This window comes from Emys orbicularis, chromosome 6 (assembly GCF_028017835.1).
Source record: "Emys orbicularis isolate rEmyOrb1 chromosome 6, rEmyOrb1.hap1, whole genome shotgun sequence".
Classification (NCBI taxonomy): Eukaryota; Metazoa; Chordata; order Testudines; family Emydidae; genus Emys; species Emys orbicularis.
The window spans coordinates 131,593,656-131,614,797 of record NC_088688.1 but is presented as its reverse complement, the minus strand read 5'-3'; positions in this window follow the sequence as shown (position 1 = coordinate 131,614,797).

Below are 21,142 nucleotides of genomic sequence, written 5' to 3'. Positions count from 1 at the left end.
ATGGAGCTGAAAGAAAAGGAGATAGAGCTGAGAGACAAAGAAGAGAAAGCCAAAGAGGGGGCCCACAAGAGAGAGATGGAGCTGAGAGACAGAGAAGAGAAAGCCCAAGAGGAGGCCCATAAAAGAGAGATGGAGCTGAGAGAAAGAGAAGAAAAAGCCAAACAGGAGGCCCATAAAAGAGAGATGGAGCTGAAAGAAAAAGAGATGGAACTGGAAGCAGCAAGGACTAGGCAGGGTGCATCAGACCATCCTAACAACTCCTCTCCAGGTACCACTTCCCATCCCAGGAAATTCCCCACCTACAAGGCAGGCGATGATACTGAGGCCTTCTTAGAAAATTTTGAAAGGGCCTGCCTTGGATACAACATCCCTTCAATCCAGTACATGGTAGAGCTGAGGCCGCAGCTCAGTGGACCCTTAGCAGAGGTGGCGGCTGAAATGCCTAAGGAACACATGAACAGTTATGAACTTTTTAAAAACAAGGCCAGAATCAGAATGGGGCTAACACCTGAGCATGCCCGTCGGCGGTTCAGAGCCCTAAGGTGGAAACCTGATGTGTCATTTACCCGACATGCCTACCACATTGGGAAAAATTGGGATGCCTGGATATCAGGAGCAAATGTTAAATCTACGGAAGAGTTGCCCTTCCTATTGCAAATGGAGCAGTTTTTAGAGGGTGTTCCTGAGGAAATAGAAAGGTACATCCTAGATGGGAAGCCCAAAACTGTAACCGAGGCGGGGGAGATTGGAGCCAAATGGGTGGAGGTGACAGAAAAGAAAAAAGCTAGTAGCAGTTGGAGCGAATATCAGAAGGGGCAAGCCGAAACAAAACCTTATCACCGGGGACAACCCAAGGCCCCACCCACATCCCAAGGGAAACCCCAGACGCCTTCTCACCCCACCACACCAGTCTCCAGCAACCAACATTGCCCCGGTGATACCTTAGCAGGGCGATGTTTTAAATGTAATGAACTGGGGCATATAAAGGCTCACTGCCCCAAGAACCCCAACCGATTACAGTTCATTACACCCCAATCACACCAAAGAACCCCAGACCCAGATGCCTCTCTCATACCCTTGGAGCGAAGGGAAACCTTGAGAGTGGGCGGAAAGAAGGTTATCGCTTGGAGGGACACTGGGGCACAAGTGTCAACTATCCACCAATCCCTAGTGGACCCCAAACTCATCAACCCTGAGGCTACAGTGACAATTCAACCCTTCGTGTCACAGTCTGTAACCTTGCCTACAGCCCAGTTGCATGTCCAGTACAAGGGCTGGTCAGGAATGTGGACTTTTGCAGTCTATGACAATTATCCCATTCCCATGCTGCTGGGGGAAGACTTGGCCAACCATGTGAAGCTAGCCAAGAGGGTGGGAATAGTCACCCGCAGCCAGGCTAAGCAAGCTTTCACCCCCATCCCTGTTCCTGAGCCGTTCACCAGGGCCCCGTCTGTGTTACCGGAGACCCAAAACCAGGTGGTGGAACCGGATCCCCTGCCAACGACTGCAACAGCCATAGTGGATCCAATCCCAGAGACCCAGCCAAAGCCAGTCCCAGAACCGGAACTGGCAACGCAACCAGCACCAGAACCATTGCCAGCACTGAGTCCAGCGCTTGCAACCCCGTCTACAACTCCAATGCCAGAGGACACCAGCGAGCCTAAACTGGCGGAAGCAGCAGATAACCCTACCCAAGAGGCTCAGCCAGAGCCTGAAATACCACATAGTGCACCAGCGGACAGCGGTTCACAGTCAATGGAAAAAGCCCCAGCACCTGCATCGCTTCCAGAGGGACCAAGCCCCAGTCCACAGTCCAAGGAGGAACTGATGTCTCCAGCATCAAGGGAACAGTTCCAGGCCGAGCAGGAAGCAGATGACAGCCTTCAAAAAGCTTGGGCAGCGGCACGGAGCACCCCACCGCCTCTCAGCTCTTCTAACCGATCCCGGTTTGTTGTAGAAAAAGGACTTTTATACAAGGAGACTCTTTCTGGTGGGCACCAAGAAGACTGGCATCCTCAAAGACAGCTGGTAGTTCCCACTAAGTATCGGGTAAAACTCTTGAGCTTAGCCCATGATCATCCCAGTGGCCATTCTGGGGTGAACAGAACCAAAGACCGGTTGGGGAAGTCCTTCCACTGGGAGGGAATGGGCAAGGACGTTGCTAATTATGTCCGGTCTTGTGAGGTGTGCCAACGAGTGGGAAAGCCCCAAGACCAGGTTAAAGCCCCTCTCCAGCCACTACCCATAATTGAGGTCCCATTTCAGCGAGTAGCTGTGGATATTCTGGGTCCTTTCCCAAAGAAGACACCCAGAGGAAAGCAGTACGTACTGACTTTCATGGATTTTGCTACCCGATGGCCGGAAGCTGTACCCTTAAGCAACACCAAGACTAAAAGTGTGTGCCAGGCATTAGCAAACATTTTTGCCAGGGTAGGGTGGCCCTCCGACATACTTACAGATTCGGGAACTAATTTCCTGGCAGGGAACATGAAAAACCTGTGGAAAGCTCATGGGGTGAATCACTTGGTTGCCACCCCTCATCACCATCAAACCAATGGTCTGGTGGAGAGGTTTAATGGAACTTTGGGGGCCATGATACGTAAATTCGTAAATGAACACTCCAATGATTGGGACCTAGTGTTGCAGCAGTTGCTTTTTGCCTACAGGGCTGTACCACATCCCAGTTTAGGGTTTTCACCATTTGAACTTGTGTATGGCCGCGAGGTTAAGGGGCCATTACAGTTGGTGAAGCAGCAATGGGAGGGGTTTACGCCTTCTCCAGGAACTAACATTCTAGACTTTGTAAGCAACCTACAAAACACCCTCCGACACTCTTTAGCCCTTGCTAAAGAAAACCTAAAGAATGCTCAGGAAGAGCAAAAGGCCTGGTATGATAAACATTCCAGAGAACGGTCCTTCAAAGTAGGAGACCAAGTCATGGTCTTAAAGGCGCTCCAGGCCCATAAAATGGAAGCGTCGTGGGAAGGACCATTCACGGTCCAGGAGCGCCTAGGAGCTGTTAACTATCTCATAGCCTCCCCCACCTCCAACATAAAGCCTAAGGTATACCATGTTAATTCTCTTAAGCCCTTTTATTCTAGAGAATTAAACGTTTGCCAGTTTACAGCCCAGGAAACTGATGACGCGGAGTGGCCTGCAGGTGTCTACTATGAAGGAAAAAGGAATGGTGGCGTGGAAGAGGTGAACCTCTCCACGACCCTGGGACGTCTGCAGCGACAGCAGATAAAGGAGCTGTGCACAAGCTTTGCACCGATTTTCTCAGCCACTCCAGGACGGACCGAACGGGCATACCACTCCATTGACACAGGTAATGCTCACCCAATTAGAACCCCACCCTACCGGGAGTCACCTCATGCCCAAGCGGCTATACAAAGGGAGATCCAGGACATGCTACAGATGGGTATAATCCGCCCCTCTACCAGTGCATGGGCATCTCCAGTGGTTCTAGTTCCCAAACCAGATGGGGAAATACGCTTTTGCGTGGACTACCGTAAGCTAAATGCTGTAACTCGTCCTGACAACTATCCAATGCCACGCACAGATGAGCTATTGGAAAAATTGGGACATGCCCAATTCATCTCTACTTTAGACTTAACCAAAGGGTACTGGCAAGTACCACTAGATGAACCCGCTAAGGAAAGGTCAGCCTTCGTCACCCAGGCAGGGGTGTATGAATTCAATGTACTCCCTTTCGGGTTGCGAAATGCACCCGCCACCTTCCAAAGACTTGTAGATGGTCTCCTAGCAGGATTGGGAGAATCTGCAGTTGCCTACCTCGATGATGTGGCCATTTTTTCTGATTCATGGACAGAACACCTGGAGCACCTGAAAAAAGTCTTCGAGCGCATCCGGCAGGCAGGACTAACTGTTAAGGCTAAAAAGTGTCAAATAGGCCAAAACAGAGTGACGTACCTGGGGCACCAGGTGGGTCAAGGAACTATAAATCCCCTACAGGCCAAAGTGGATGCTATCCAAAAGTGGCCGGTTCCAAAGTCAAAGAAACAGGTCCAATCCTTCTTAGGCTTGGCCGGATATTATAGGCGATTTGTACCACACTACAGCCAAATCGCCGCCCCGCTGACAGACCTAACCAGAAAGAAACAGCCAAATGCAGTTCAGTGGACTGATAAGTGTCAAAAGGCCTTTAACCAGCTTAAGGCAACACTCATGTCTGACCCTGTGCTAAGGGCCCCAGACTTTGACAAACCGTTCCTAGTAACCACAGATGCTTCCGAGCGAGGCGTGGGAGCAGTTTTAATGCAGGAAGGACCAGATCAAGAATTCCATCCTGTCGTGTTTCTCAGCAAGAAACTGTCTGAGAGGGAAAGCCACTGGTCAATCAGCGAAAAGGAATGCTACGCCATTGTGTACGCGCTGGAAAAGCTACGCCCATATGTTTGGGGACGGCGCTTCCAACTACAAACAGACCATGCTGCGCTACAGTGGCTTCATACCGCCAAGGGGAATAACAAAAAACTTCTTCGGTGGAGTTTAGCTCTGCAAGATTTTGATTTTGAAATACAACACATTTCGGGAGCTTCTAACAAAGTGGCTGATGCACTCTCCCGGGAAAGTTTCCCAGAGTTAACTGGTTAACAATTGTTTTTGAAATGAAACATATTGTTAGTTTTTATATAATCAGTAGTATGTCTAAAGGTACGTGTGTCTTATTAACTCTGTTTTCTCCTAAAGCTCCAGGAAGAAATCACAGCCAGTGTGGAACCGGACGTCCAACACTATCTGTGATTTGGGGGGCGTGTCATAACTATAAAGGGAAGGGTGACAGCTCTCCTGTGTACAGTGCTATGGAATCCCTCCTAGCCAGAGACTCCAAATCCTTTTACCTGTAAAGGGTTAAGAAGCTCGGGTAACCTGGCTGACACCTGACCCCAAGGACCAATAAGGGGACAAGATACTTTCAAATCTTGGGGGGGGAAAGGTTTTTGTGTGTGTCCTTTGTTTAAGGGGTTGTTCGCTCTTGGGACTGAGAGGGACCAGACATCAATCCAGGTTCTCCCCATCTTTCTAAACAAGTCTCTCTTATTTCAAAATTGTAAGTAAAAGCCAGGCAAGGCGTCTTAGATTTACTTTGTTTTCTCAACTTGTAAATGTACCTTTTACCAGAGTGCTTATCTTGTTTTGCTATACTTTGAACCTAAGACAGAGGGGATTCCTCTGAGCTCTTTAAGTTTGATTACCCTGTAAAGTTATTTTCCATACTGATTTTGCAGAGATGATTTTTACCTTTTTCTTTAATTAAAAGCCTTCTTTTTAAGAACCTGATTGATTTCTCCTTGTTTTAAGATCCAAAGGGGGTTTGGATCTGTATTCACCAGGAGTTGGTGAAAGGAAGGAGGGGGGAAGGGTCAATCTCTCCTTGTTTAAGATCCAAGCAGTTTGGATCTGTATTCACCAGGGAATTGGTGAAAGGTTTCTCAAGGCTTCCCAGGGAGGGAATCCATCGAGAATGGTGGCAGCGGGACCAGAGCTAAGCTGGTAGATAAGCTTAGCAGTTTTCATGCAGGCCCCTACATTTGTACCCTAAAGTTCAAAGTAGGGATACAGCCTTGACAGCAAGTCACTCGGCTGTTTACATCATTTCTGGGAACTATTTTTGGTTAGTCTCCTCTTGCAGGGAGAGGAGGTACCAAGGCTCTGGGGCCTGTGAAGTTTGCCCCGTGCTGCAGTACAGTCACTGTGGGCGTTAGTATCACTGGGCTTTGGATACTGTCCTGGGCCGGTCTCTCCTGGTCTGGGGACAGGGCCGCCCAGAGGATTCAGGGGGCCTGGGGTCTTTGGCAGCGGGGGGCCCCTGCCGCCGAATTGCCGCCGAAGACCCAGAGCGGAAGAAGCTCCAGGGGCCCGGGCCCCGCAAGAGTTTTCCGGGGGTGGAGCGAGTGAAGGACCCCGCTCCAGGGACCCCGAAAAACTCTCGTGGGGGCCCCTGCGGGGCCCGGGGCCTGGGGCAAATTGCCCCACTTGCCCCCCCGCCCCCGGGCGGCCCTGTCTAGGAAGCCAGACTAATGGGAAACTTCCCCATCTAGTTTCAGAGTAGCAGCCGTGTTAGTCTGTATCCGCAAAAAGAACAGGAGTACTTGTGGCACCTTAGAGACTAACAAATTTATTTGAGCATAAGCTTTCGTGGGCTACAGCCCACTTCTTCGGATGCATAGAATGGAACATATATTGAGGAGATATATATACACATACAGAGAGCATGAAAAGGTGGGAGTTGTCTTACCAACTCTGAGAGGCCAATTAAGTAAGAGAAAAAAAACTTTTGAAGTGATAATCAAGATAGCCCAGTACAGACAGTTTGATAAGAAGTGTGAGAATACTTACATGGGGAGATAGATTCAATGTTTGTATTGGCTCAGCCATTCCCAGTCTCTATTCAAGCCTAAGTTGATTGTATCTAGTTTGCATATCAATTCCAGCTCAGCAGTTTCTCGTTGGAGTCTGTTTTTGAAGCTTTTCTGTTGCAAAATTGCCACCCGCAGGTCTGTCATTGAATGACCAGACAGGTTAAAGTGTTCTCCTATTGGTTTTTGAATGTTATGATTCCTGATGTCAGATTTGTGTCCATTAATTCTTTTGCGTAGAGACTGTCCGGTTTGGCCAATGTACATGGCAGAGGGGCATTGCTGCCACATGATGGCATATATCACATTGGTAGATGTGCAGGTGAACGAACCCCTGATGGCATGGCTGATGTGATTAGATCCTATGATGATGTCACTTGAATAGATATGTGGACAGAGTTGGCATCGGGCTTTGTTGCAAGGATAGGTTCCTGGGTCAGTGTTTTTGTTCAGTGATGTGTGGTTGCTGGTGAGTATTTGCTTCAGGTTGGGGGGTTGTCTGTAAGCGAGGACAGGTCTGTCTCCCAAGATCTGTGAGAGTGAGGGATCATCTTTCAGGATAGGTTATAGATCTTTGATGATGCACTGGAGAGGTTTTAGTTGGGGGCTGAAGGTGACAGCTAGTGGTGTTCTGTTATTTTCTTTGTTGGGCCTGTCTTCTGGGTACTTGTCTGGCTCTGTCAATCTGTTTTTTCACTTCAGCAGGTGGGTATTGTAGTTTTTAAAATGCTTGATAGAGATCTTGTAGGTGCTTGTCTCTGTCTGAAGGATTGGAGCAAATACGGTTGTATCTTAGAGCTTGGCTGTAGACAATGGATCGTGTGGTGTGTCCTGGATGGAAGCTGGAGGCATGTAGGTAAGTATAGCGGTCAGTAGGTTTCCGGTATAGGGTGGTATTTATGTGACCATCGCTTATTAGCACAGTAGTGTCTAGGAAATGGACCGCTTGTGTGGATTGATCTAGGCTGAGGTTGATTGTGGGATGGAAATTATTGAAATCATGGTGGAATTCCTCAAGGGCTTCTTTTCCATGAGTCCAGATGATGAAGATGTCATCAATGTAGCGCAAGTAGAGTAGGGGCGTTAGGGGATGAGAGCTAAGGAAGCGTTGTTCTAAGTCAGCCATAAAAATGTTGGCATACTGTGGGGCCATGCGGGTACCTCTGTCTAACCTTGGGCTGTCCCCTGCAACCTCAGTATCTGTTGGGCCTAATACTAGGCCGCAGCCTGGGGCTTTCCTGGCTGGAGCTCCTCAGGCCCTTCCCAAGCCCTGCTCCAATCTAGGTACTCTGCTTGGGTCCCTGCAGCCAGGTCCCACCCTCTCAGAAACTAGAGAGAGTCTGTCTACTTGAGCTCTTGGCTCAAGCCTTTTTTAGGGCCAGCTGGGCCCTGATTGGGGCATGGCCCCACCTGAGCCTGCTTCCTCCCAATCAGCCCAGGCTTCTTGCCCTTTCACAGCCCTCCCACAGGGCTGTTTTAAACCCCTTAGGGCAGGAGCGGGTAACCACCATGCCCCAATCAAGGCCCAGCTGGCCCTATAAAGGCTTGAGCCAAGAGCTCAAGTAGACAGACTCTCTCTAGTTTCTGAGAGGGAGGGACCTGGCTGCAGGGTCAGACATAAGGGCCACCTTAAGCTGGTTAAAGGCTTTTTGACACTCCTCAGTCCACTGAACTGCATTTAGCTTTTTCTTCCTGGTTATGTCTGTCAGTGAGGTGGGGAAGTCCAGGTCCCCTCTCCAGGACAAAGCATCAGCCATAACATTTGCATTTCCCTTAATAGGGGCCACCTCCATCTCATATTCCTGGAGGGACAGCTTGGCATTGATCCCTTTCGTTGGGTGCAGCCATGGCAGGGCAAGTGGTCAGTGCACACACTGAAGCGGCACCCAAATAGATCCGGCTGCAGCCTTTTAAAAGCCCACCCCAGGCCCAGACACTGCTTCTTTATGGCTGCATAGCTCTGCTCCCGGGCCAGCAGCTTCTTGTCCAGGTATACGATGGGGTGTTTCTCCCCCTTTGCATCAGTGTGTATCGGCACCCTGCCCAGCTTGGTGTCTGAGGCGTCGGTGAACACCATAAAGGGCTTGTCAAAGTCTCGGTTTCCCAGCACTGGATCCTTGAGCAGAGCCTCCTTCAGCGCACAGAGAGCCCTCTGGCACTGCCTGGTCCAGACCAGCTTGCCTGGCTTGCCCTTCTTGCATAACTCTGTGATGGGAACTGACACAGAGCTAAAGTGGGGCACGAACCTCCAGTAGTGCCCCACCATCCCAATAAAGGCCTGGGCCTGTTTCTTAGTCTGGGGAGCGGCCCAATCTCTGAGCACCTCCATCTTGGCCGGCTCTGCCTTTAGGCAGCCGCTCCCCACCTTGTGGCCCAGCTTTTACAGTCAGCCCTGCCTCCTGGAGGCGACCAGGCCCCGCTTCCCCTGGGACACATGGTCCTCCCAGGTCTGGCTAACAACACAAATATCATCAATGTACGCTAAGATAAAGTTCTCCGTCCCCCGCAGTGACTGATCCACCTGACGCTGGCCAGTGACCGGCGCCTCCTTGAGGCCGAAAGGTAGAACCAGGGATTGGTACAGCCTCAAAGGGGTGACAACAGCAGGTTTCAACCTGGCATCTGGATCCAAAGGCACCTGCCAGTAGCCTTTGGTGAGATCCCTGTTCATGGGGTACCGAGTCCCCCTCAACCTGTCTAGGATCTCGTCAGGCCCAGGCATGGGGCAGGCACCAGACATGGTGATGGCATTGAGCTTCCGATAGCCCCACACAATCGGATCGACCCATCTTTCCTGGGGACCAGCACCACGGAAGAGACCCTGGGACTGGTGGGTGGCTGGACCACCCCTAAAGCCAGCATGTCTCTGACCTCTCCCTCCGGGGCCTGGGCTGTGTTCCCAGTTACTCTGAATGAGGAACACTGATGGGAGGCCTGGCTCCCTTGTCCGCCCAGGGGACAGCTCGGTTAGTGAGCCCAGGCAGGCTGGAGAACAGCTGCCGGTACGAATGCAGCCCCTCTCTGCTGTCTGTCTGCCGGGCGGGATTTGAAGGAGGAGGATAATAAGGTAGCCATGCGGGTGTTTATAGGGGGCTTCTGCCAAGTGTGCGGGGCAGCATGGGGGGTGGGAGATACAGCTGGAGATGAACTGAGAATTCTGAAAGACTCAGCAAGATTTCAACATCGCCTCGATGTGAGAACCTACAGAGAGGTCCGAGTCCAAAATGACACCCAGTTATGGGCCGGAGTGATGCTGGTGTTGTCCACAGTGATTGAGAAAGGCGGTAGCAGGGAGAACTGGGGGCTGGGGGTGGGGTATTAGGAGCTCTGTTTTAGCCACATTGATCTTTAGCTGATGGCGAGACATCCACAAGGAGACAGAGACATAGGCCAAGATTTTCATCCGGACAGAAGAAGACAGGTCACGAGCAGAGGTAGATCTTTGAGTCATCAGCACAGTCTTGGAGCATATCAGGTGCCTCTGCCTTTTCAGAGAAACTCGGGTCACTGCTGGGACAGAGCTGGGCAGTGCCTGGGCAAGGGGAGCAGCCCAGGGTATGGGACGAAGGGCATGTCTACACCATAGCAGCTACAGGTTTAGAGGGGTTTTTCTTTCATTGACCTAGGTGCTTGCAGTGGGGGTTAGGTCAGCCTATCTGTCACACAGGCCATGAACGCTCTCAGAAGCTTAGATTGATCCAATTTTTAGGTGTAGACCAGGCCTCGGGGCAGGTGACTTCCCCCAACTCTGCAGAGAAGCAAAGTGAAAAGGCTGCACCTGGAGCTAAAGGAAGGACAGGTGTGAAGAGACAAGTCTTAATGCGGCTGCTGCTGACACACACAGAGACAGAGAGCGAAAATCCTCCAGGGACATCTCCATGAAGCTCTCCTGGAGGTACTCCAAAAGCTTTTCCAGAAGATTTCTGGGCAGGGCAGCCTTATTCCGTCCTCCATGGTAGGACACTTGACCACGCCATGCAAGTAGCAAGTAATCTGGTAACATTGCATGACAAAGCCTGGCAGCGTATGGTTCCGGTGTTTGCTGGCATTCAAGCAACATCCGTTCTTTATCTCGCTGTGTTATCCTCAGGAGAGTGATATCGCTCATGGTAACCTGGTTGAAATATGGGAATTTAATTAAGGGGACAGAGGTGGCCGTTCCTACTGGGCTGTTTGCCTATGGCTGAAAAGAAATCCTTCACTGCAGTTAGCCAAGCGGGGGAGGGGGGGGGAGGGGGGGGCTAGAGTTTGGCTAGCAGGGCTCTTCCCTGATACCAGCCATGCGGTGGGGGGAGGGGTAAAGCAATCATCCCAGAGAATTGGATGGGGGGGTTAGTTTGGTTTCTGCAGGGATCTTCCCTGATAACAGCCACGCGGTGGGGGGAGGGATAAAGCGATCATCCCAGAGAATTGGATGGGGGGGTTAGTTTGGTTTCTGCTGCTGCATGTTAACAGGAAAACCGCAGCACTCAATGGGCTTTGCTTGGTATGTGGGAAAGGAGCCGAAAGACAATGGCTTACCATGGCCGCATGCAAGCCGAATTCTGTTGCCCAGACCTGCGTCTGTGCTCTCTAACACCAAAGCCGCAGGCACTCAATATTAAGATGCAAAATGTGACCTTGTACCGAAATCACATGTGTTATGTAATGTGAATAGTGTTGTTCACCGTGAAAGAGTATAAGCATTGTTCTGTAAAATGTATCTTTTTAAATACTTCCCTACCTTTTTTCCCTCCCTCCTGCAGCTGAAAATTTTTCAAGCCTCCCTCCTCCTTCCTGAAGGCTATCTCAGATAAGGCATCGAAAAAAAAGGACGCGAGACAAAATGTTATCTGAAATCATGGAATCCACCCGCAATGAAAGAGCTCATCTGAATGAGTGGAAGGACACGGTATCAAAGTACAGGAAAGATGCCAGTGAACGTGAGGTCATGAGGGACGCTCGAGATGAGAGGTGGCAGGCTGCAACGCTGGGGCTGCTGCGTGATCAAACAGACATGCTCCGGTGTCTGGTGGAGCTTCAGGAACGGCAGCAGGATCACAGAGTGCTGCTGCAGCCGCTGTATAACCTCCTTCCCCCCTCACCATGTTCCATAGCCTCCTCACCCAGACGTGTAAGAACACGGGGGCGAGGCTCCGTGCACCCTCCCACTCCACCCCAGTGGACAGCCCAACCAAAAGGCTGTCATTATTTTGAACTTTTTTAGTGGCCTTTTCCTTCCCTCCTATCCTCCTCCCAAACCCCACCCGGGCTACCTTGTCAGTTCTCTCCCTATGTTTATAATCAATTAATAAAGAATACATGATTTTTAAATGATAGTGACTTTATTTCCTTTGAAAGCAAGCTGTGATTTAAGGGGGGAGGGTGGTTTGCTTACAGGTAACGAGTCAATCAAGGGGGTGGGTTTTCAACAAACAGAACTTTCACACCGTAGCCTGGCCAGTCATGAAACTGGTTTTCAAAGCTTCTCTGATGCGCAGCGCTACCTGGTGTGCTCTTCTAATCGCCCTGGTGTCTGGCTGCGTGCAGGGCCGGCTCCAGCATTTCTGCCGCCCCAAGCAAAAAAAAAAAAAAAAAAAGCCGTGATCGGCGGCGGCAGTTCAGCGGCAGGTCCTTCGCTCCTAGAGGGAGTGAGGGACCTGCCGCCCCCGAATTGCCGCAGGTGCCGCCCCTCTCCCTTGGCCGCCCCAAGCACCTGCTTGTTAAGCTGGTGCCTGGAGCCGGCCCTGGCTGCGCGTAATCAGCGGCCAGGCGATTTGCCTCAGCCTCCCACCCCGCCATAAAGGTCTCCCCCTTACTTTCACAGAGATTGTGGAGCACACAGCAAGCAGCAATAACAATGGGAATATTGGTTTGGCTGAGGTCTGAGCAAGTCAGTAACGTGCGCCAGCGTGCTTTTAAACGTCCAAATGCACATTCTACCACCATTCGGCACTTGCTCAGCCTATAGTTGAACAGGTCCTGACTACTGTCCAGGCTGCCTGTGTACGGCTTCATGAGCCATGGCATTAAGGGGTAGGCTGGGTCCCCAAGGATAACGATAGGCATTTCAACATCCCCAACGGTTATTTTCTGGTCCGGGAAGAAAGTCCCTCCCTCCAGATTTTGAAACAGACCAGAGTTCCTGAAGACGCGAGCATCATGTACCTTTCCCGGCCATCCCACGTTGATGTTAGTGAAACATCCCTTGTGATCCACCAGGGCTTGCAGCAGCATTGAAAAGTACCCCTTGCGGTTTATGTACTGGCTGCCCTGGTGCTCCGGTGCCAAGATAGGGATATGGGTTCCATCTATCACCCCACCACAGTTAGGGAATCCCATTGCAGCAAAGCCATCCACTATGACCTGCACATTTCCCAGAGTCACTACCTTTGGTAGCAGCAGTTCAGTGATTGCTTTGGCTACTTGCATCACAGCAGCCCCCACAGTAGATTTGCCCACTCCAAATTGATTCCCGACTGACCGGTAGCTGTCTGGCGTCGCAAGCTTCCACAGGGCTATCGCCACTTGCTTCTCAACTGTGAGAGCTGCTCTCATCTTGGTACTCTGGCGCTTCAGGGCAGGGGAAAGCAAGTCACAAAGTTCCATGGAAGTGCCCTTACGCATGCGAAAGTTTCGCAGCCACTGGGAATCGTCCCACACCTGCAACACTATGCGGTCCCACCAGTCTGTGCTTGTTTCCCGGGCCCAGAATCGGCGTTCCACGGCTATAACCTGCCCCATTAACAGCATGATCTCCAAAGCGCCGGGGCCCGCAGTTTGAGAGAATTCCATGTTCATGTCCTCATCACTCTCGTCGCCGCGCTGCCATAGCCTGCTCCTCCTCACCTGGTTTTGCAGATTCTGGTTCAGCATAAGCTGCACAATAACGTGTGAGGTGTTTACAATGTTCATGACTGCTATCTTGAGCTGAGCGGGCTCCATGCTTGCCGTGGTATGGCGTCTGCACTGTTCACCCAGGAAAAAAGGCGTGAAACGGTTGTCTGCCGTTGCTTTCCCGGAGGGAGGGGGAGGATGTACCCAGAACCACCCGCGACAATGTTTTTGGCCCCATCAGGCATTGGGATCTCAACCCATAATTCCAATGGGCGGAGGAGACTGTGGGAACTATGGGATAGCTATGGGATAGCTACCCACAGTGCAACGCTCCGGAAGTCGACGCTAGCCTCAGTACATGGACGCACACTGCCAAATTACTGTGCTTAGTGTGGCCACATACACTTGACTTTATACAATTGGTTGCAAAAAATCGAATTCTGTAAATTCGGATTAATCCCGTAGTGTAGACATACCCTAAATCATCCTAATCTTCCCCAATGCAAATCCCACAGGGCCGTAGTCTCCTTGCAGACTGAGCTCCAGCCGTATCAATCTCCAGCTCAGTCCTGCAGATGGTTTCACAGGAAGATCAGTCTATGTTCTTCGCTGGCGATCTTATCAGACCACTGCAGCCTTTGGCCACTCTGTGTGGTGCCATTCCTTTGTAAACACATTTTGGGAGTCATTGGTCCTCTATCCTCATAGATCCATACTAGAAAACGGCCGAAACCAAACCAGTGCTGATGGAAGAGATTGCTGGGGTCAGCTCCAAATATTCTCACTGCTGACCTTGATGGCCACTTTGTATGGAGCAGGTGATGAAGGCAGGTTGCCCCCTTCGCACTATTTGGCGTCATATTAAAATAAATAAATAAATACAAATCAATGTGGCCAAATTAGGGTTCGAATGAACAAGTGGTTACTAACATTTTAACTTTGCACCTTTCCCCCAATTCAAAGATGTTAAGGACAGAAGGCTCCATTCTGATCATCTCACCTGGCCTTTGAGAAAGGCACGGTTAGGAACGTGAGACACAAGGGAACATTTTAAGAAATGCTTGGTTTTTAACCCTATATTTAGCCAATTTTTCCCCAGAAAGTTCAGCTGTCCTGTGACGTGTTGTTGTGCCAGAGCTGGAGTCTCTGTGTGATGATCACACTGTGGTAGAGAGGCAGGTCAGTCCTGCTTTTTGTGCATTTTCCAATACAGGCTAAGTACAGAATCACGACTAATGACCCCAGAGACACTAGCTGCAGTACAGGTCGCTCAGGAGGTTGTTGCTGCCCTCTGCTGGCTCCAGGACTCTTCACACCCCACTCCCAGCATTCAAGATCCCTCTGCCAACAGAATTTTCATTTGTCATATGTTTTACCATAGTGGCCATGGGCATGAACGAGTGTCCCATTGTGCTAGGTGCTGTACAAACACAGAACAGACTATCCCTGGTTTCTTCCTCAGACTCGATTAAACCGTCTTAGTTGCATTATAGTTTGACCAGCATCGACTGTGATAATGAAGGCGAAAGCCGTGTTATAATGCGGGCTGGGAGGCAGGAATTATGGGGTGAGCTGGTCAAAACCTGGAATTTCTATTTTATAGGGAATTTTAACATATTGACAGGCCCCTTCCCTGCCCCGCTCCAACTCCTCCCCGCCCCCATTCCAGCTCTTCTCCTAGTCCCTGCCCCGTCTCCTCCCCAAAGCGCGCTACGGCCCCGCTCCTCCCCCTCCTCCCCCCTTCCTGGAGTGACCTGAGCACCAGCAAATAGCTGTTTGGCGGTGGGGACAGCGCTGGGCGGGGGAGGGTGAGGGGGAGGGGGAGGGGAAGGGACGGGAATGCGGTGTGCTCAGGGAAGGAGGCGGGGAAGAGGTGGGGGAGGGGGCAGCTTGGCTGCCGATGGGTTCAGAGCCACCCGACAGCAAATGTGAAAAATCGGGACAGGGTGGGGGCGGGGTAATAGGAGCCTATATAAGAAAAAGACACCAAAATTGGGACTATCCCTATAAAATCGGGACATCTGGTCACCCTACCCTGGAGCCGGAAGGAGCAAGCTTCTGCCCCCGCAGCAGCCTGGCCCTGGGGCCCCCTGTTGTTGGGGGGCCCCATGCCAGGGCACCCTGTGTTTTATGGTAAATCCACCTCTGAGGCTATGTACAGGGAGCTCCCCAACCCCAACCAACACCGAGCTCCCCCCCCCCCCAAGTAGTGCAAATCACTGTCCACGCAGCTCAGACGCTATTCATCTCTTACTGTAAAGGATGTTTTGAGGGGGATTTTGACGTTTGAACTCTGGAGAAATAGGGGTAGGTAAAGGTACAAGGCCCTGCCCAGAGTGAGCTGTTTGATGCCAGCTCACGCCCTGGCATGGGTCAGGGAATCAGCTCCCTTTTGGGTGAAGGTGCCTGGTTCAGAGGCATCTTTAAACTTGCACTGGCTGCTCCTGTGCTCTCTGCACTGGGAGAGATGAACCCTGGGCACCAAGCACCCACATTCCCAAGGGAGGAGCCACCAGCACCCGAGGCCCCACCATGTCCCCATTACACTGTGGTGTGATACAGAGTCATGCAGGAGGTTAGAGCCCCACCCAGCAAGCGCTGCAGGCTCCATGGGACAGGCAAAGGGGACTGGCCCAGTCTGTGGAGCTGGTAGGGGAGGGGTCTCCAGGCCATCTCTGTCTCTCACCTGCAGCCCTCACCAACCTGTGGTGGGTCCATGCAGCCCCACTATGGGGGAAGGAACAAGGCAGCTCCCCTGCAGTGCTCCTGAGCGCACTGGACAACTAGCGAAGTTACCATAGACAATAAAGGGGAACGGATGCAGATCAGGATAAGTAAAGAACACATCAGAGAGCTTCTGACCAATCTGAATTAACTCAAATCAGCAGGGCCAGATGTTATTCACCCAAAGGTACTGAACGAATTAGCTGAAGAAATCTGAGAGCCAATAGTAATGTTTGCAAACTCATGGATGACAGGAGAGGTCCCGGAAGACTGGAGAAGGGCTAACAAAGTGCCTGTCTTTAAAAAGGGGGGAAAGGAGGAGCCAGGGAACTATAGACCAGTCAGCCTGACTTCGATACCTGGGAAACTACTAGACCAATGTACAAAACATTCAATTTGTGAATGCCTGGAGGATGAAGGGTGATCACTAGCAGCCAGCATGGATTTACCAAGAACAAATCATGCCAAACCAGCTTGATTTCCTTCTTTGATATCTTTCTTTGAGGGTAACTGGTTTGGTGGATAAGGGGAATAAGGTGGATAGAATATACCTGGAAGTCAGCAAGGTTTTTGAAACAGTCCCACATGACATTCTGATAAGTAAGATGGAGAAATGCAGGCTTGGTAGAACTACCATTAAGTGGATACATAATTAGTTAAACAACCACAAACAAAGAGTAACTATTAACCAAATAATGTTGGATTGGAGGTGTAAGGATAGACCTGGACTTGACATTAATCACAGCCATTTTCTGTATGGACTTGGCATATCCTGCAGACACCTTGTAGGCTCAACCACCATAAGTTGGAAACAAACTATAGAGTCAGGAGAATTTGGCCTTGGCTTAGACCAGGGGTCTCAAACACGTGGCCCGCGGGCTATTTCCGGCGGCCACGCCACAGGCGCCAACTCCACTGGCAGCCAAGCTCCCCTCACTCCCCGCCCCCCCAAGCGCGCCGCATCCCCACTCCTTCGCCTATCTCCCAGCGCTTCCCACCGCCAAACAGTTGTTTGGCAGCACTTTGGACTTTCCAGGAGGGAGGGGGGAGGAGTGGGGACGTGGCATGCTCAGGGGAGGAGGTGGAGAAGAGGCAGGGCCAGTGCCGGGATTTGGGAATAGGGGCAAGGAAGGGGTGGAGTTGCGGCGCGGACTTTGGGGAAGGGGTTGGAATGGGGGCGGGGAAGGGGGGAAGAGGCGGGCCAGGGCAGGGCCTCATGGATGGGGTGGAGTGGGGACAGGGACGGGGGCAGAGGAGGGGGCTTTAACCAAAGTAATTCTAAAAGTAAATATGTGTTTTGTCGTTTGAGTGAGGTGGATTACTGAGTGTTTATATTGTATTAAAACCCCTCTTCGCATTACAGTTTTTAAAAAGTTAATACATTGACTATACTATATAGCATACTATATTACTCTTCATTTTTTACTATACTTTTGTATCATTGTATGAAAAGGTTTCAGTGATACGGCCCTCGGGCCAATGTACTAGTCCTCATGTGGCCCGTGTGGTGATTTGGGTTTGAGATCCCTGGCTCACACAGATAGAGAAGTATTAGCTGCAGCTGCAGCATTACTAACAGGGATAGATACAGTAAAATCACAGATTCACTGGAATGGAAAGGATTATGGACAAGCTAACCTTGAGTTTCTGCAACTTTCTTACTGGGAGCCTGTGTGAGCTTTTGTTAAAAGTTGCTTTTGCTGATGAGTAGAAATTATAAGGTTTTGCTGTTGCTAGAGAAATTGTTTTAGCCCATTAGGGGTTATGATTGGTTAGATGTAGGGTACAGTGTGAAGGTATTATGAAAAGAACTCTCATTTTAACTATATAATGGGGGTGAGAAAACAAGATCATTGGAACTTAACTCAGGGATACAGCTCAAGGCCAGAACTGCTAGGATTTTTAACCCGTGCACGACCAGACTGTGGAGACGCCAGAGCCCCAGATGACACAACACTGACTGGCCCTTAGGAGATGTCTGTCTGCTTTATTGGGAGTGGTGAGCATTAGATGCTTGGTGTGTGTATTCTGCTGATCAATAGTTGATTGCTAATAAATACATTGCACTCCATATGCTTATGAATGTGAATATGACATAACTGGAATATGCTTTATGCAAAAGGTCTCTTGTAACATATCATTGAAAAAGTTATAATGTGCTGAATTTGATTTTCCTATTTGTATGCATGTATCATTCTTATATCTAAAGTTAGAAATATAAGATACAAACTTGTATTACTGATGTAAACATATTAAGTGGAAGCCGTTAAGGGTGCTTCAGAAACAATGAGCTGTGAATGGCCCTGTTTACCTGCAAGCCTTCCTGTGTACCTGTGGGCTAACCCAGGAAGAATGGAGGCTGGGGTCTTACAGAGACATGTGACCCTGTCACCTGATACTGAAATTCCTCTTGAAGCTGGTACTTTTCCAGAGGTGGATGGGATTTCAAACAAAGGTTTCCCACCTTAGGGAAGTTCTATATAAAGTGGGGGAAGCAAACAATAGGAGTCTTTAGCTGGCTTAAGAGACTGGCCTCCCCACCCCAGAGAGATACCTGCAAGCACCTGGAAACAAAAGGACTGTAATCACAGAGGTGGGTGAGAACAGGCTGGATCCCGGTCACAGAAGGAATCTGACCTGAGAAGGATTTTATCTGAAGTAACAGCTTGGGTGAGAAGTTAACATTTCTAACTGATTTCTTAGTATAATCAGCTTAGCCTTGCGCATGTTGTTTTATTTTGCTTTGTGACTTACTTTGTTCTGTCTGTTATTACTTGAAACCACTTAAATCCTACTTTTTATACTTAATAAAAACACTTTTGTTTATTAATAAGCCCAGAGTAAGTAATTGGTACCTGGGGGAGGTAAACAGCTGTGCATATCTCTCTATTGGTGATATAGAGGGCGGACATTTTATGAATTTACCCTGTATAAGCGTTATACGGAGTAAAACGGATTTATTTGGGGTTCAGGCTCCCAGAAAGGCTGAACACTGGGCACTGGGAAAGTCCCAGTTAACTGTGCAGCCCCTGGGCTGAGTGAATCTCAGGTTCTGTGAACTGCAGAGGGGCGTGGCCCAACCTCTGGGTCTGTGCTGGAGCTGACTGGCGTGTCTGGCTCAGCATGACAGGAGTAGAGGGGCGCCCGTTCTGGCAGGAGAGTTGTTCTCAGTGGTATCCCAGCACATCGAGTGACAGTCTCCAAGGGGGTCTCTGTGACTGAACGCGTCACAAATACATGTAAATGTTTAAGAATATTCACTGTGTGATAAAGGCTCTTTCACTGGAAAAAGATCCTGTTAACCCGTAGAGTGTCATTGCACCTGGAGGGAGAGGAGAGAGCTCTAAATTACGAGGGCAAAAGAAGAGGTCTTAAGTAGGGTTCCACAGGGATCTGTTCTGGGTCTAGTGTTTAACATCTTTATTAATGGCCTGGATGTAGGTATAGAGATCATACTTATCAATGCTGCAGATGACACAAGCTGCTGGGGTGGTGGTGGAAGGAGGTAGCCAAAACTTCGGAGGATAGAGCTAAAACTCAGAGGGATCTTGATAAACTGGAGAACTGCGCAACAGTCAACAAAATGAAATTCAATAAAGACAAATGTGAGGTGCGTCGCGTAGGGAAGAAAACCCAAATGCATAAATACAGAATGAGGAAAACTGGCTTGGCAGCAGCACTGCTGACAAGGATCTGGGAGTTGTGGTGGATGTGTATTTGTTATTGGAAAGGCTTGAATCATAAAAGATAAAGAGTTCAGGTGTACTAAGTGTTTCTTTCAAACTCTGATACTTATGGTAAATAAACCACAAAAGGCTGAAAAAGTTTTGAATATGTTTATCTATCTCTATGCAGATATGCCTACAATAACTGTATTTGACAAAACTCATACAAAACTTTAAAAATACTTTTAGGCAACGGTTTTATGCTAATATTTGCATGTATTTGACATTTTTCAAAATACTTTCTCAAAGTTTCACATAAATTATATCTTTCTTAGAGGTTATTTTAGGCTATACAATGGTTTGATTTTATTTTTCATTTAATGCACTAAGAATATAAACAATATTGGCCCTGCATATATTTCGCAGCATTGTATGTGTTCATTGAACAGGGGCACTTATGGTGTGAAAAATGTTTCTCTTGAGTCTGGACCGTGACTATATCTTGACCAAGAAATTGGACCTTGACAAAAAATAATTAACTACCCCGGCATAAAGGGCTGCTATGACGAGGACGGTGATCAATTGTTCTCCAGGTGCACTGATAGTAGAAGGGGGAATTTAGGTTAGACATTAGGAAAAACTTTCTAGCTCTAAGGACAGTTCACTGTGGAACAGGTTGTCACAGACTCACAGGCCAGTGCTCTCTTGGCTCCGTATGGCCCCTGAGAGGAACCACCCTTTAGAGTATTGACCCTACGTAAGGTCACACTCTTTGCTTGGGGTTTAAGCTGTAGGTTTCTCCTCCGCCTCCCAGTACCGCATGTCTGAGCCTTCAGCATGCCTGCCTCTCTCTACCCTGCAGTGATTCTCAGCCAGCACAACACAGAAGTGTTTATTGTATGCCTGGAGCACAGCACAAGACATTCTCAGGGGCGTCCATCTGGGTCTGTCTCCGTCCAGGTGGGCTCAGGCCGCTCTTTATTCCCAGCCCAGAAGTGACTCCTCCTTTCTGCGGCTCACCCTATATCACCTCCAAGGCCCCTCCTCCATCTTTGTCTTCTTTCCTGGGCAAACAGATCTCCAGGTGACTCTCTCTTCAGCTCTTTGTTCTCTCCGCTGCCCATAACTGGCTGGCTCCAAGTTGGGATGGGCCTTCGGGTCATCAGTCGCTAAGTAACAAAGTGTCCAGGCCATGGTCTGGGGTCCAGGCTGCTAGACTGGGTCACATCTGGTCCTCTGCAACCCCCCCCCCCCCTCCCACCTTGGTTAGACATTATTACAGAAAACTATTACATCTGAAAAGTAAAAAGTGGTTCAGTGAGCAGATAGATGAGGCCAGAAGTCCCACACAGGACACTCCAAGTGTCAGGGAAAAGCTAGGGAGAGGTTGATTGGTTCCTGTAGGGAGACAGAGCAGAGCTCATTGATCTTCCTCTCTGGGATCCCCTCAGGTTGAGGCACAGACTCCAGCAGGGTCTGTTAAGCTGCAGAAGTTAAACACAGGCAACGTCTATTAAAGGGAACCTGCCATAATGTTTTGCAATGACAGTGCAC